Below are 16,886 nucleotides of genomic sequence, written 5' to 3'. Positions count from 1 at the left end.
GTCATTCATTAAGCGCATTTAATTCGCATTATTAAATGAAATAATAATAATCAATCCAACAGGAATACTTGTGTGCCTTTTTAAGTGTCCCTTCCTTGAGAATCTTTGGCCACAATCTGACAGGAAAAAGGTTTCTCACCAGTGTGGGTTCTTACGTGCTTTGTTAAGGTTGCCTTCGTAGAGAATTTTTGACCACAAACTTTGCAGGAAGAAGGTTTCTCGCCAGTGTGTGTACTTGTGTGCCTTTTTAAGTGTCCCTTCCTTGAGAAACTTTGGCCACATTTTGAACAGGAAAAAGGTTTCTCACCAGAGTGTGTTCTTGTGTGCCTTTTTAAATGTTCCTTCCTTGAGAATCTTTGGCCACAATCTGAACAGGCAAAAGGTTTCTCACCAGAGCGTTTTCTGGTGTGTGTTTTTAAGCTTTTCTTCCTAGAGAATGTTTGGCCACAAACTAGGCAAGAAAAGGGTTTCTCACCAGTGTGGATTCTTTTGTGATAATTTAAGGTTTGCTTCTGAGAGAATCTTTGGCCACAATCTAAACAGGCAAAAGGTTTCTCGCCAGTGTGTATTCTCATGTGGCTTTTTAAGTGTCCTCTCTGAGAGAATCTTTGGCCACAATCTAAACAGGCAAAAGGTTTCTCGACAGTGTGTATTCTCATGTGGCTTTTTAATATTCCTCTCTGAGAGAATCTTTGGCCACAATCTGAACAGGCAAAATGTTTCTCACCAGTGTGGGTTCTTACATGCTTTGTTAAGGTTGCCTTCTGAGAGAATCTTTGACCACAAACTGTGCAGGAAAAAGGTTTCTCGCCAGTGTGTGTACTTATGTGGCTTTTTAAGTTTCCCTTATGAGAGAATCGTTGGCCACAATCTGAACAGGCAAAAGAGTTCTCACCAGTGTGGGTTCTCACGTGTCTTTTCAAATCACTCTGAGAAGAAAACATCTTCCCACACCGAGAACAGTTCCAGGGTTTGTTGTCAGTGTGACATGTCAGAACACCATCAGACTCTTCATCCTCCTCCTCATCATTATTAACATCATTCTCAACATTTGATGACATGTCACTGTCTTTTGTGCAAGGGTGCTCTGGCTCCTCCTCTTTTTTAATGTGTAGGAGCTGCTCCTCCTCTTCCTCCTTTAAGTGGGAGACTTCTTTGTTCTCTTCCTCTTTCAAGTGAGAGGGCTCTGCAACCAGCCGCTCAGGACAAGCATCTTTGCTGATGTCTGCAAGACACAAGGAGACAAACACACTTGGAATTCTGCAACTCAGAGAGCAAGATGAGTTCAGATTTACTCAATATGTGATATTAAAAGCATCACATGTTAGTGGTGAATTTCATATTTTAATTTGGATTATTTTTCATCTACAGTGGTGGTTTGTTAAATTATTTTTTTTATCCTTGGTTATTTGTGAAAAGACTTGTACAGAGTGTGACATTGCACATTTTTGAGTGGTGGAAAAGTCCAGAGCGCAAATTCTACCTCGTGCTTTTCATCTTTCGCGCGGCGTTTGTGAACCGCGAAAAAAGCGATTATTCAGTGATCCCTCGCGATAGGTTTCAGTACATCATGGTTTTTTCCCCCCCAAACTAATGTATTCAGAAAAAAAAAGGCAGAACGACTGAGTTTTTGTCCATGCTTGGACTGTATCAGCAACGAGCACTCATTTAAGGCGCATGATTGGTTTCCGGTGCAATGTCCACCAATGACAGCACGAGTGGATTTATCCTGTGAGCTGATTGGTTGCGCATCCTCACAGCCCCACCCAGCATGATGAGAAACTCCGGAAGTCTTGTGTCACGTCACGTCACGCTGTTGATTCTCTGGCATACTGTCTCTTCTATTTGATCCGTGCGCAGCCGTGTGTGTGTGTGTGTGCGCGCGCGTGCGTATATATATCCAAATATCACACACACGCACATACACACACTGTGATGCCTCGTTTATCGAGGTTAATGGGGACCAGAACCCCCTGCAAAAGAGGAAAATCTGCGATGTGTGTCTGTAACCCAACAGCGGGCTACTGGCCGGTGACAGACCGGATATCCCACGCGAGTTGAAGAGGAGGAGACGAAGGTGTCGAGCCGGGAAGGACCGCCGCACAAGGAGGAGAAAGTACAGACATGTCCTCCCGTCTGTCATCATGGGGAATGTAAGATCGCTCCCTAACAAGATGGATGAGCTGGCGGCGCTAACGCGACATCAAAGGGAGTACCGCGAGGCTAGCCTGATGCTACTCACGGAGTCGTGGCTAACAGCGATCACTCCGGACACACATGCCGAGTTGGACGGCTTCCAACTCATACGTGCAGACAGGAATGAAGGGAGTGGAAAGAGAAAAGGTGGGGGACTGGCTGTTTTTGGTGAATGACAAATGGTGCAATCCGGGGCATATCACGATCAAAGACAAACTCTGCAGCCGGGACATTGAGCTGCTAGCCATTAGCCTCAGGCCCCATTATCTCCCGAGGGAATTCTCACACATCATAGCTGTGACAGTGTACGTCCCCCCGTCGGCTAATGGTGATGCAGCGTGTGATGCCCTGATGACTGTCGTGAGCAGGCTGCAAACACAGTCCCCCAACGCCCTGCTGATCGTCTCTGGGGACTTCAACCATGTCTCTCTGTCGTCCTCCCTTTCAACCTTCACGCAATATGTAACCTGTGCCACTAGAGACAATAAAATTTTGGACTTGTTTTATGCCAATACCAAGGAGGCATATAAACCCCTCCCCTCCCCCCTCTTGGAAGAGCAGACCACAACTTGGTATTTCTCGAGCCTGTGTACAAACCACTGGTGCACAGGCAGCCAACTGTGACCAGAATGGTCAGGAAATGGTCCACTGAAGCTGAAGATGCTCTGCGGGACTACTTCGACACGACCAGGTGGGAACTCTTCAGCGAGGTTCACGGGGAGGACATTGATGCACTCACTGACACCATCACGGACTACATAAACTTCTGTGAGGAGAACACCGTACCCACCAGAACTGTGCGGTGTTTTTCCAACAGCAAACCATGGATTAATCCTGACATAAAGGCCCTCCTGAAGGAGAAGAAGAGAGCTTTTATGTCGAGAGACAGAGGAGCTGAAGGCCGTGCAGATTCGGCTAAGAAGAAAGATCAGGGAGGGGAAGAAGATATACAGGATGAAATTGGAGGACCAGTTGCAGGCCAACAATGTCGCTGGTGTCTGGAGGGGCCTGAAAGCCATCTCAGGCCATGACAGCCCAAAGACATTGACTGAGAAGGACAAGAACTGGGCAGATGGACTGAACCGTTTTTTCAACCGTTTCGACCAGTCGTCTGTCCCTTCCCCCAACTGCAACCACTCTCACTGAGGACTTCTTCTCCTCCCCCTCCTCTTTCGACCAGCTCTCATCTACCCAGTCTGTCACCTGGTTCCTGCCTGTCCGTCACAACAGAGCAGGTGAGGAACCAACTGAGGAAGATGAATGTGAGGAAGGCAGCAGGTCCAGACAAGATCAGTTCCCGGCTCCTCAGGACCTGCTCTGACCAGCTGTGGAAAACTTCGTGCCTGGTCCCAGTGCCCAAGACCCCCCAGGAGCTGAACAGCTACAGACCGGTGGCGCTGACGTCTCATCTGATGAAGACGCTGGAGAGACTCGTCCTCGCCCACCTTCGACCGCTGGTGAGCCCGGCACTGGACCCGCTGCAGTTTGCCTATCAGCCTGGCATCGGCGTGGAAGACGCCATTATCTACCTCCTCCACTCAGTGCTGTCACACTTGGAGAAGGCTGGGAGCACTGTGAGAATCATGTTCTTTGATTTCTCCAGTGCCTTCAACACCATCCAGCCCAACTTGCTGGGAGGCAAACTGCAGAACGCCGGAGTGGACCACCATCTCACAGCATGGATCACAGACTACCTCACAAATCGGCCGCAGTATGTGAGGTTGCAGAGCTGTGAGTCGGACAGGCTTCTCTGCAGCACTGGAGCGCCGCAGGGGACTGTTCTGGCTCCATTCCTGTTCATCCTCTACACCTCGGACTTCAGACACGCCACTCCAAACTGCCACCTTCAGAAGTTCTCTGATGACTCTGCGATTGTTGGCCTCATTACAGAGGGGGACGATCGGGAGTACAGGGGATTGACGAAGGACTTTGTGGACTGGTGCCAGCGGAATCTCCTCCAGATCAACCCTAGGAAAACTAAGGAGTTGGTTGTGGATTTCTGCAGGAAACAGTCCTCACCAGCACCGATGAACATCCAGGGTATGGACATAGAGAGGGTGACCTCCTACAAGTACCTAGGTGTTCTTCTGAACAACAAACTGGACTGGTCTACAAACACGGACACCCTGATTAGGAAAGGACAGAGCCAAACTCTTCCTACTCAGGAAACTGAGGTCTTTTGGGGTTCAGGGGTCGCTGCTTAAGACTTTCTATAACTCGGTGGTGGCCTCGGCCATCCATTATGGCATTGTCTGCTGGTCAGGCAGCATCTCAGCCCGGGACAGAAAGAGACTGGAGCGACTGGTCAGGAAGGCCAGTTCTGTCCTGGGCTGCTCCCTTGACACTCTGGAGGAGGTGGGCAACAGAAGGATGCTAACTAAGCTAAAGGCTATGATGGGCAGTCGCTCCCACCCTCTCCAGCCCGCCCTGTCAGCACTCGGTAGCTCCTTCAGCCAGAGACTGTTACACCCGCGCTGCAAGAAGGAGAGATACCGACGCTCGTTCCTACCAACTGCTGTCAGGCTGCTGAATAAAAAATAGCAACAATAATATTAATAATAATTAAATGATGTGGAAAACAACTGTAAATAGCACTGCGATTTATCCATTTTGTATTTATATTGCACTTAATTGAACGGTGTTTGTTTGTTTTTTTCTTCTTCTTTCTGCCTACATTCTTGCTGCTGGAGGCTGTGAATTTCCCCAGTGTGGGACAAATAAAGGATATCTTAAACAAGTGTGTCCAATAAATTGCCAATGTCGCAGTTTCATATAAGACACCAACCAAACAATGACAAAACAAACTATTCTTTGAAAATAAAGTAAACAGATCATTTGCATTTTGAGAATCGGCGATACAACAACAAATAACTGAAAATGTTGATCAGCTGAGATTGAACGAACTTTCGTGCACAAAGGTGACTACAATGCGCCATTATAAATTGCAGGTGAGCAAATTTATTTGGTACATTTTTGTATCTTTGTCATTTTATTTCGTTACCATTAATTTAATACTAACGAAATAAAATGACAAGAAGAAATGTAAAATAAAATTCATTTACTCACCAATGTAGTGCCTGAGCTGCAGATCTACTGAGTGTCTCCAAACATTTTTAAACACACCGTAGCTTGTAAGTGCCCAGCCGTGCTCTGATGTTTCCTTGCTGCCTTGGTAAAACGACTTAAATTGGTAAATCCAGTGTGGCTCCAAACACCAAATCGGTCAGTTGCAAGCAATAGGCATTCCCAGCAGTACAATTTGCAGCGTTTCTCAGAGGCTGTGAGCCACGGGTACCGTTCATAATTGCTCGTCTGAAAATGACGGACAACCCGTTGCTGGGCCAGGTTCCGCAACCAGATCAACGTCTTCTCCTTCGGCCATTTTGGGTTAAAATGCGGTGATAGCTCTAGCGGGCGCTAATCCAATCACCGAACGCGCACGGCCAGTCTCGACGTAAGCCCTTCTAGCTGGCCCTAGTACGCAGACAACTCAGATCACGAGACTCAGATCTGATTGGCTATTGCAACCTGACTGTGCCCGTTCACTTACAGCGCACAGGGACCTGAAGGCCCCGAGCAAGTTTAATTTACCTGGCAACACAAGCTAGCTCAAATATGATTGGTTAAAAACTCTACCATTATAAACAAGTTATTTGGAAATAATATGACGTAAAGAATGCAGAGAATAATTTTGTTTACAGATTTATGAAAATAAAATAACACAAATTAAATTTATGTTATTCTCAGAAAAGTACATTTATAAAATTTACTTTTCTGAGAATGTTTAGGCCAGCAGAGAAGGCCTTGCTGGCCCTGACGGAACGCCATTGGTTCCAAATAATGTGCGTTTTTGAGACGCAAGGAAATTTCTCAGTCCAAGACAAAAAAAATCAACAAAAAGAAAAAGACAAAACTATGGTAAATATTTTTTTCCCAGCAGTTTGATTTGTTTTGATATTGCGTTAAGTAATCTCGCGTGACGAGATTTCCGTTCTAGCAAGACAATATTGGCGAGATTGGCCTTCACCGAGTGGACAGCAGACGATTGCCAAGTCGTGGAACGTTAAAACAAGTGTTGCAAATGTTTATTGCGGAGATATCACAGACGAAGCAGCTAATGTTGGATAGTTTTTTGCAATAATAATCTTGTATGCCTGAATGATTAAAATTTTTGCAGCATTTGTTTATAAGAAAGAAACCAATTATCAATGTATATTTGATAGGTTGATTATTTTTAGTTTTCATACATTCGCTGATTATTAATGTTATATTGATATTGATTGATTGATTATGCTTGCAAAGAAGAACGCTTATGCCTGCAATCATTAATTGACTATGCCTGCAATTAACTCATTTACATCCTTTGACGTATAAATACGTCAATTAGCGCATAGCCGCTCCCTCCCCATGACGTATTAATACGTCAATCACGTTTTCATGGGGGAGGGTGCAAGAGAGTCCGATGCAACTTCTCACCAAAGGATTAGGCTTGACGGCAATGTTAAATAGCAAAAAAATGGCCATCGGGTGGCAGTGGTGCAAAAATCCACCAGGATCACGCCGCAGAAGTAGTAGAAAGGGCGTATAGTGGAGGAGGGGCGTATGTGGATAGTGGATTGGAACATTAGCAACTAGCAACGATGGAGAAAAGGAAATAACTAACTAAAAAGGATTTTTATTCGGTATAAAAGCGTCCTCGAAACAAAACAACAAAGGAGATGGTGTTTGTGTGGAAGAGAAAATGATGCTTCGGTCACGTAATCGAAAGCGGCACCCGTCAAACGAACGTCGGCCTGCACAAACATGGCGTGCTATACGCGGCCCGCATAGCTCACGCCGAGTTTCGAGTTCATCTGATGAAGAAGAACTTGCTCCACGTCAACGACCATCGCTTGGCAGAGCATTTTGTGCCTCCCGTGGGGCACATCGCCCACAAATCGTCTCCCCAGCGACTTCCAGCGATGACGGCAAAGAGGCCGCATTGTTTCGCATGGCCGACGCAGGGCACACGTCAGCGATTCGTTGGAAACGTCTGTTTTCGGTGTTTCGCCGAGGTTGCGTGACTCTGTAAAGCTTTGCATCCTCTCGATCCATATAGAATGACATCGTCACACACTGGACACAGAGCTTTACCGGCAACATCGAGCTTTTTCACGAAATCCGACACAAGCACAATGGTTCCTCTTTACCGTTTCCTACTGGGGACACCGTCAGCTTTCTATCCAACCAGTCCCATCAAAACGTGTTTTTCAGATCCGCATCTATCTGACGCACTTTAGCTTCGTCGCGAGTCTCGATCACGTTCGGCATTCGCGAGAAAGGGGTTTAGGAAGGCGAACACGGATTGGTTGTGATTTGCATTTGCCGATATAGCGACCAATCACAACAAGTAAGACATCATACACGTCCAATCGCAGGGCTGTTTACAATCGGAAGATGGAAAGAGTGATCGGGAGAGCTCGTGAAAACTCCTGACCCCCCCCTAAAATTTTCTCAACGGATTTAGATGATTCACAAAAATGATCAATTTAAGAAATAAAACGGCGCATTTCCGCGGAAAATTGCCATCCCGATTCAATGTTGTTGACAGTCGACAGGGCAAAGGACGCACGCGCTCAACGTGAATATCGCGAGAGTTTGCACCGATGTAAACCCTACACAACAATGTAGAGGGTTGTTTGAAAAAAACAAAACTTTACGGTCGGCATTTTCGACGTAGAAATTCTCGGTCGGTCGCGTTACCGGAAACACACGATTTTTTTTTCTCCGCCTAACACAATGATTTAAAAGAATACATTCAGAGGCTTATTATAGTGACATTTTGTTGAATTCACTTTAAAAATACACTATATTGTATGGCTCTCACTGAAATACATTTCCAAATATTTTGCTTCCATGGCTCCCAAGTCAAAAGGTTCCCAACCCCTGCTCTAAATTGTCTCGAGGTGTGACTGTGAGCGCGAATGGTTGTTCATCTATGTGTGCCCTGCGATTGGCTGGCAACCACTTCAGGGTGTCCCCCGCCTACTGCCCGAAGACAGCTGGGAACGGCTCCAGCACCCCCCCCCCCCCCCCCCGCGACCCTTGGGAGGATGAAGCGGATTGGAAAATGGATGGATGAATTTGACAAGAAACTTGTACTTGATATGTACATACACACATTAACACGCACACACACAGACACACACACTGCGTAATAGAAAGACAGCATATGAAGGTTGTTCAGAAAGAGTACGAAACAAGCGAAACCCAACCTAATCTGTGAAGAACAATTCTTGGCTGCATCCTGCGAATGGCGTCCAGCAGTTGACGTTGTCCCTTGTGGTCCTCTTCTTCTTTACAAAGTTCCTCCTCGTATTCTGATGTCCTTCTTGTGCACATGGTGCGAAAATTGCAACAACACTTCACGCTTAGTACAGCGATGTGTTGAGCACGAGGGCCTCTTTGTTAGCGGCTAGCAAGCTAACCAAAGCTAAACTAGGCCGAGAAACACCAATGTCCACCGAGACGACTTGAATCGGACACGAAGCTTCAGCGAAAGATGTTTTAGTCCAGCGAGATGATTGTGGAGGTTTGAGTACGTTGAAGACAAATTCAGGAGAATTTCGTCAAGGGTTGTCTGTCCCTCAAGCGCCCCAGTTCCATACTGCTGTCAAGCCACCAATTGTATATACTCTGCATGACGGAAATATGCCGGCAGCGAGCCCTTCAAAATAAAAGCTTTTCAACCGCGAGCGGTTTGAATTTAACCCTGGAGAAACCACGGGGTCAAATTTGGCCCCTATAAATTCTGCTACTCAAATGATGCCCTTGTATCCGAAAGGGTCAGATTTGGCCCGAATCCTAAATTAGGATTAAAGCATTGAATATTTGAAAAAAGATATATTTTGGTGTTCAGTGAACATATAGTAGTCATTTCATGTATAATTCATAATTTTCCAAAGAAGAAAACGGTTCTTGGGTTCTCCAGGGTTAAAATAATGTTTTAAAATAATTTCTTGGTGGTCAGGCAACGACGAGTTCTCCCAGAGAGAATGAAAACCACCAAGAAGAGTTCTTAAATTGCGACAGAAAATTAAGTCAATGTTAACTCTCCATCAATGACGACAATTTCACCTCATTAAAAAAGAGATTTTTTTTAATGAATGAATTTTTGTTTTCCCGCAATCAGACCAGGTCTAAGGCAGGGGTAGATTTGGAGATCCGGTTCCTCGAGAGCCAAATCCTGTCTGTTTTAGGTGCCTCCCTACTCCAACACACCTGATTCAATTGTTTAGGCCTCGACAGAGCTTGCTGATGAGCTCATCACTTGAATCAAATTCCAAAACAATGCATGGCAGGCTGATTGAACACTCTAAAATTGTCCCTCGCTGCAGGTGTGAGCACGGACGGTTGTTCGTCTCTCTCTGCTGTGAGATTGCCTGTCACCCAGTTCAGGGTGTACCCCACCTACTGTCCAAAGATGGCTGGCATAGGCTCCAGCACCCCCCCATTACTCTTCAAGAGTCATGGCGCGTCACTCTTGTGAGGATAAGCGGATCGGAAAATGGAAGGATGGATGTAGCAAGCCTCAAGTAGTTATTTTGTGTGTGTTGAGTTAATTCGGTGCTCTTAATTAGTCGAATGAATGTTTGACATGTTTTGTTCAAATTTTTTAAAGTTCCTTGTGGAAGTGGCTCATGTTTACCAGAATCAGAATCAGAATCAGAATCAGAATCATCTTTATTGGCCAAGTATGTAGAACACACAAGGAATTTGTCTCCGGTATAACACGCTGCATTAGTATCATCATTAACAACAAATCATTGAACCATTTTAGAGTAACCAGTAGCAGTATTTGTAGTACAAGAAGAGTGACTACGTCAGTGACTGTTTAAGGAGTTAATGGCTAGAGGGAAGAAGCTGTTTAAGTGTCTACTGGATTTGGTGCGCATGGATCTGTTGCGTCTGCTCGAGGGGAGTAGCTGGAAAAGGTGGTGGGCAGGGTGCGGGGGATCCAGGAGGATTTTCCGTGCCCTTGTCTTTGATTCTTGCAGTGTGCAAGTCCTCAAGAGTGGGTAGGGCGGTGCCAATGATTTTTTCCGCCGTCCTAACTGTCCGTTGAAGTCGGATTTTGTCCTTTTTTGTGGCGGCCCCAAACCAAACCGTGATGGAAGAACACAGGATTGATTCGATGACTGCCGTGTAGAACTGTCGTAGCACCTCCTGTGGCAGGCCATGCTTCCTCAGGAGCCTCAGGAAGTACATCCTCTGCCGGGCCCTTTTCGGGATGGAGATGGTGTTGACTTCCCACTTCATGTCCTGGGAGACTGTGATTCCCAGGAACTTGAAGGCCTCGACGGTTGACACAGAGCAGTTGGATAGTGTGAGGGGCAACTGTAGAGAAGAATGTTTCCTGAGGTCCACGATCATCTCTACAGTCTTGAGCGTGTTCAGCCCGAGGTTGTGTCGGCTGCACCAGAGCTCCAGCTGCTCCACTTGTTGGCGGTACGCAGACTCGTCGCCGTCTTTGATAAGACCGATGACCGTGGTGTCGTCTGCGAACTTTATGAGTTTGACAGCTGGATCTGTTGAGGTGCAACAGGTACGCTGTACCATCTTTCAATCGAAAGAATGCCATTTGCTCTCGTCGATGACACTCATCTCCATTTTGCTGTCAGCATAAATGGGAATAAACTGCCGTCACCACAACCTTGGTCAGCTCCTGTGATTTTATTTCTGTGAAGACATCACTGATTTCACATATCCATAGGCCGTTGTACAGTATTTGTAAATTAGTCATCACACCTTGTGAGCAAAAAAACAAGGAAAGTGTTTGGTTTTTGTTTTATTTTGGTGGTGGAGCATTTGTCACCCAAGTTTATTTTGTCGCCCAAGCGGGAATGCTTAGAATATTTGTTATTATTACTCGTAGTCGTAGTGGTAGAGGTATGATTATTATTTAAACCAGAATTCAACAGCAATTTCTGATTTTCATTCATTTTTTGGACTACTTTTCTTGTTTTCGTTTGTTTGTTTCATTATTCTTTGTTTCTGTAAGAGAGGTTACCAACAATTTTCTACACCTGTAGCTCGTGTGTGGAATTCAGGATAGAAATGAATCTTGACAGAACAGGTCACGATTTCGTCTTCAGGCGTTACGTTGTCGCCCCCTCCTGGTCAGTAGGAGGAATGCTGTCGGTGACAACTTCCGGGAATCGAAAAAGAACCCCTTATTTCCATTTGTGTCTTGTGCCAAATTCTATTTTCGTTAAAAAAATGAATATTGCAGAAAAGGCTCAGCTCGTTCCTTTGTTTATTGCGAGACATTCGTGTTGACGCAAGTATCGCGTTATTTCAGCACCTGCCAATTCCGGGTTTGCGTCCTAACCAAGTTCATTCCGTTCCGATCTATTTCAGCCTTTGTCCTTTCAATTCCTTTGTGCCGTTTACATCATCGGCGATTCCCTAAGCCCTCGAGTACATGACCAAAACGTGAGTACCATGAGGTGTATTTCTGCTGTTTAATTTGTTGCGACTGGTGTTCGCGAGTGTTAGCCACATTAGCACGTTAGCATCGGGCCGCCGCGTTTCGTGGCGATTACCAGTTAATACAGAGGCATCGTTTGTAATTATAGGTAAAGTTGTGTTAATGGTGCGACGCCTGTAGCTCCTTCCAGTTCTGACGACGACCGTGTGTATTTTGTTTACAAATGTGTGTCGGCCTTCGTTTCATTAAATGTAAGTGTAGTTAATTCATGTGGCCCCTGGATGGTGCCATTACCTTGCATTTGATTTGTTATTCCTTTGTAGCATCCAGAAGTATGATGAATGTTATGTTATAACATTGAAGTTTCCTTTCTCACATTTGTAGACTCGATCCCTCTTCATTCCTAAATCCCTCATCTTCGATCAATCTCCCTACTCGATCCCTCAATCAATCCTCCCCCCTCAAGCCTTCAATCCATCCTCAACCTCAATCCACACTCATTCATTCCGACTCATCCTTCATCTTCCCTCTTTCAGCCCTCCTAAGCGTCCCTCCTCAACCAACATCACCCTGTATCGCTTGTATTTCCCTGTATTCACCTTAAGATCACAGTAAAGAATATTGAAACACCCCCTGGAATTCCTGTCTCTTCCTACCTGTGCTCTGACCGGCACACCATCTGGTCTACAGTTATATCCTGAAAACGAATCGGTCCTCTCGCGTCCCCAACAGTTACAATACGAAGACAATTCTGTCTAGAGTTTAGCCTGAATTCTGAAGGGCGCTAATAATGACGATTAGCATTATCCCGCGATTGGGCGGGGGGGTGGATTATGTGCTCCAAGCACAGATATGACTTCTTTATGGTGGCATAGGGAAATATTAAAAATATATTGTGCTCTCTAAAATTGTCACCTGAAGTATCTGAAACGAGACCTAAGCGCGCAAATTTGGAAAATAAACTGTTCAGTACGTCACAGGCAGGCCGGGCCTGAACCTCCTGCGTCACAGTTTCCGTGTGCATTTGAGTTTAGTGAAAATGTCGGTGATTGAACAGTCAGAGCCGAGGTGCTGCCAAAAAAGAACCCTTTCTGCACTGAAATACAATGAGATTAATTTTGATTCAGTTTGCTGCGATACAAACTGGATACTTCATCCTTGACCAGAAAGTTAGTTTAAAACGTATTACCTCAATTCAAAAACAAAATCTGACGTTAAAATGAAAAGTTTTGTATTCGTAAGACTGAATATGAAAATAAACCATTTAATTTTCAGTGAGGATCAAATACAGTTTCAAAGAGAAAAAATCTCATCCCTTCAAATTCAAATTGTACAATTCAGATTCAGTTCTTCAATATGATTCAGCGTAAAATATACAAACCACTTAACTTCAACCCATGTATTTTAAATTAGGTATAAACTATTTAAAAGTTATTCATGTTTAGTTTTTGGTGGCAAATATTCCGCCCCACAGTGTCACAACTAATTCAAGAAATTTCAAGGGTTATTTTGGCTGACCATTCATTGGTCATGACATGCTTGTTTTCCGAACACACTGTCCATCCTTGTTTTCTTACAGTTCTTCCAGACGCTGTGAGACCTGACAGGCGAACTAACATCTTGGGCCTCAGACCAGGAAATTGATGTCACAATCAAAAGATGGCTACATTTGGATCCTGATCGGGGTGGTGACAGGAAGGAGAGCGTGAGAAGAAAAGAGGGCATGGAGAGCGCAACGATTTGATGGATAGAAAAATGCCGTTCAAGAGCAAGCTGCGTCCCAATTTGGACTTTGTGTTCACTGTTAAATAAAGAAAGTGCATTTTTCCAGTGTATATGCAGCCAGTTATATGTGAGATTCACAAATTATGACAATATATTTTTATAACAGTCGTTTTTGAGACTTTTTTTAAAAATGTGTGTCAAATGTGGCTATGAAAAATGTGGCTTAGTTAAGGTTGAATTAAGGCTGATATCAGGAACCAGGGCCAGATATGGTTCTACAATGTGGCTCAGATCTGGACCTAATGCGGCCCACATCATGGATGCCAGGACCGTCATTCATTGAGGTATGTGGGCCGAGTGCACGTGCCGTGTCTGCCCCAGAGCTGGGCCGGACCAATTTTGCTGACTGGGTACCAAGTCCCTCGGCCCCCCCCCCCCCCCCCCCTTCTCTTCCCGTCTCCCTCTCTGAGCACGGCAGCTGAGCCACTGCCAAACCTCGCTTCAGACACCTGAAAAAGAGAGTGACATAATTAGAGAGGGGGTGGAAAATGACAGAGCCGGCTCCCGAGGGAGGGGGCCGTTTCTCATTGGCTCACTTCAAAGAGCCGGCTCTTTGTACCGGCTGGTTCGCGACACATCACTCGGAGGATGACATGCATGGAAGGAAGATAGTCACTGAACTGTGTATGCCGCTCGTCCAAACTTGATCCACCCATAATCGTCAGTTTAACCCTGGCGATATTCAGGTAATTGGTAGCAATTTTACCATGTAGCATGTTAGGTGTTATATTTGGACGGCTGATTAATTATTTGAATGGTATTTGTAGAGTAAAATATCGCGGTTTGGAGTTTGAAATCTGCCGCTCGTGAGTCGTGTGAACAGCTGCACAGCGTAAGTGTTCGCAACGTTACAAGATGTGAATTGTTTTTTTTTTAAACTGTGAAATTATATGAACTGTCTTATCTGTTCTTTAGAGGGGAGATCATTTGTGTTTTTCCACGTGTTTTGTGTGCACCCAACACGCCGGAAAATGTCGAGTGTGTCCTCTCAACACTGTCACGTTGAGCCCGAAGCGACAGAATAATCGCTTCGTGCACAACTACTAGAGGTAAGAGGATCCCCGAAACAGCAGACACAGAAAAAGAATTTTGTCATAAAAAATGAAATTTATTATAACACAAAATCCCCGTCTAAACGGACAACAGAAAACGCTGGCCAAAAGAGGGCCAGGAAATAATAACGAAGCAACAGAAAACGCTGGTCAAAAAAGAGGACCAGGAAATAACAGAAAACGCTTGCGAAACAAAAACGGCAAGGAGAAAGTTCTTAAGTAAAATACTAATCAAACACGAGAGGAATATCAAGGCACGCAATATAGTCATGTAAGTCAGAGTTTTAACCGAGAAGGAATAGACGATAGCAAATGGCACGGCGTGGAATACTCCGGCAGTGAGTTGACTGTCGGAGTGCCTAGATATAGCAGGTGCAATCGTCAACAAATGGGTGGCAGGTGTGCAGGCGGCAAGCAAGAACGCCTGCCCCCTGCTGTCAAATACGGAACGTGACAAACACATTGGATTGTAATGATTAGTCGGTCTGCACTTTTAAGTTTCATGGAATGTTGTGGCTTGGAAATAATGTAATTTTATTTCTCTTTCCCTATCAAGCAAGCCACTGCTGTTGTTTATTACTGTGTAATTTTCTTTAATCTGGTAGATAATTTTCTTTGATCTTTTAGATCCATTTTTTCCAACCCTTAAAATTCAGTTAACATCTCAGTCTTTCATCTTAACGCTGTACAATGTTGTATTGTTCAATCGGGATTAAAGCCCACACAACAATTATTTTGTGTTCAGTCCAGTCTTTCCAAAGACCCGGCTACATTTAATTTTCGTTTTGTCAAATGGAAGGTTTTATTTGTTGAGTTATTAATCGTGCTTGTCTGTTGCAATAATAGTGAATGTGTTCTTTTTCTCCTTTTTCTGTAAATAATCACGATACGATCACCCATGTTATGTATTTTGGTTTTGTTGTGTATTTTATTTTGTTACGGATGATGCTTTGTTCAGGGAGAGCTGACAAGGAAGTCGCATGTTATGTCCGAGACCGAGACCCCAATGCGACTTCATCTAGCCCTCCTGTCATACTGTGTTGCAGTACAGTATTTAAAACCCATGCATGGCATGCATTTTTTTTTTTTTTTTAGCAACACAATGCATGTCAGGTGTACATGATGTGTACCTGCATGGTACCTCCACATGTCTGGTGTTATTGAGGCGGCAGCGACGTGGAGCTCAAGCCAGTCACCGTTGTGACACCCGTCACATCTCCTCAGATGATGTTAAAAATGTGACAACCGCCGCGTCACAGACTTGGGAACACCCTTCAAAATGGCTAGTCGGAACACTTGCGAATGCAAGGCGCAGGCGGTGCGTGTCCTGTTTTCAGAGTGTAACCACCAGTGAGGGCCCGGTCAAAAAAGGCTGCAGCCTCCTCATCTCCTTTGGGAGTGAACACCAAATCTGAGATAACACACTCAGGGAGGGGAAACAAAGCTTTTAAAGCTGTGGACAAGGTCATGTCATTTTCTTGTGTAAGGGCCTTATTGTCGGGGAGAGAAGAGAAGCGTGAGTTTTGCAACAAAGTATTTAATTGTGAAAGCAGAATGCTTGTGTTAGGAGAACGCGGATTTCATCTGCTGTTAAAATTTGTCCTGGAACCGCTCTCTGCACTGTTTGAAGAGAAAGATTTTCGCAAGATTCTTCTGGGTCTGCAAGAATCTGGTTCGGTCCAAAATGGGGTCAGGGTGTGCATCTGAAAGAGTCTGGACGTGACAACTTAATTTTCTGAATTGATTCTGTAATTGAGCAACGTGGAACCTGTTGTCCATCTCTTCATTTGAAGGAGGTTCCTTCTTCATTTGAAGAAGGAACACATAGTTGCGTGTTCTGCAGCATAGAGAGCAGCTTCCTGTTCCATTTTCAGTTGGGCAGCATCTCGTTCAGCGCGAAGGCCACGATTCTGCTCCTCTGCCTCAGTGTTTGCTCTGTCTTCATGTTCAGTGGCGATTTTCTGAAGTCGATCCCTAATATTTTGCGGAACCTCTTGGTGTCTGTTTCATTCTGTCATGTATAGTCTTATCTGAGTCAGACGCGCGAATGGGTCGGCCTTCAAGTCTGCAACTTTTTCGAATTGATCTTCTAATTCTCTAATGGCGGTGGTCACCCCATCAGTCAAAGTTTCTGCAACTTTATTCATGTTTGATGTTGTCTGTTGTGAGCGAATGAGAGACGCTGGATCGTCTCCATCTACTTCAAGTCGGCCTGGAGTTACATTCAATATTGGAGCCTGAACTTGACTCAGCGCTTTCCTAATTTCACGGCAAGGTGACGGCATGCATGGATGGGCCAGTTGGAGACTATGTTGCAAGTTGTTTCTCCTCCGAGTAAGATGGCGGCGCACAGGGCCTTTTGGGCATTGGCGGTACCAGACCAA

General features: G+C 45.0%; 2 long non-coding RNA genes and 1 pseudogene across 3 annotated transcripts; 2 read left to right on the top strand and 1 right to left on the bottom strand.

The window, feature by feature from the left end:
* Positions 1 to 18: 18 nt before the first annotated feature.
* Positions 19 to 8,852, bottom strand: LOC147190371 (uncharacterized; annotated as a pseudogene). The gene is made up of 2 exons (XR_015103885.1): positions 8,451 to 8,852; positions 19 to 1,225 (listed from the first exon to the last, which is right to left on the bottom strand). The product of XR_015103885.1 is annotated as an uncharacterized LOC147190371 (transcript).
* A 2,524-nt stretch (positions 8,853 to 11,376) lies between these two features.
* On the top strand, positions 11,377 to 13,500 carry LOC147190370 (uncharacterized). The gene is made up of 2 exons (XR_015103890.1): positions 11,377 to 11,670; positions 13,245 to 13,500. It is a non-coding gene; the product is annotated as an uncharacterized LOC147190370 (long non-coding RNA).
* A 537-nt stretch (positions 13,501 to 14,037) lies between these two features.
* On the top strand, positions 14,038 to 15,173 carry LOC147190369 (uncharacterized). Its single transcript, XR_015103891.1, has 3 exons — positions 14,038 to 14,136; positions 14,218 to 14,282; positions 14,366 to 15,173. It is a non-coding gene; the product is annotated as an uncharacterized LOC147190369 (long non-coding RNA).
* The last annotated feature ends 1,713 nt before the right edge of the window (positions 15,174 to 16,886 follow it).

The sequence above is a fragment of the Hippocampus guttulatus genome, chromosome 19 (assembly GCF_054856545.1).
Source record: "Hippocampus guttulatus isolate MCC_2025c chromosome 19, RoL_Hgut_1.0, whole genome shotgun sequence".
Lineage (NCBI taxonomy): Eukaryota > Metazoa > Chordata > Actinopteri > Syngnathiformes > Syngnathidae > Hippocampus > Hippocampus guttulatus.
Note: the sequence above shows the minus strand (reverse complement) of the source record. Positions and strands in the feature narration are given on the sequence as shown.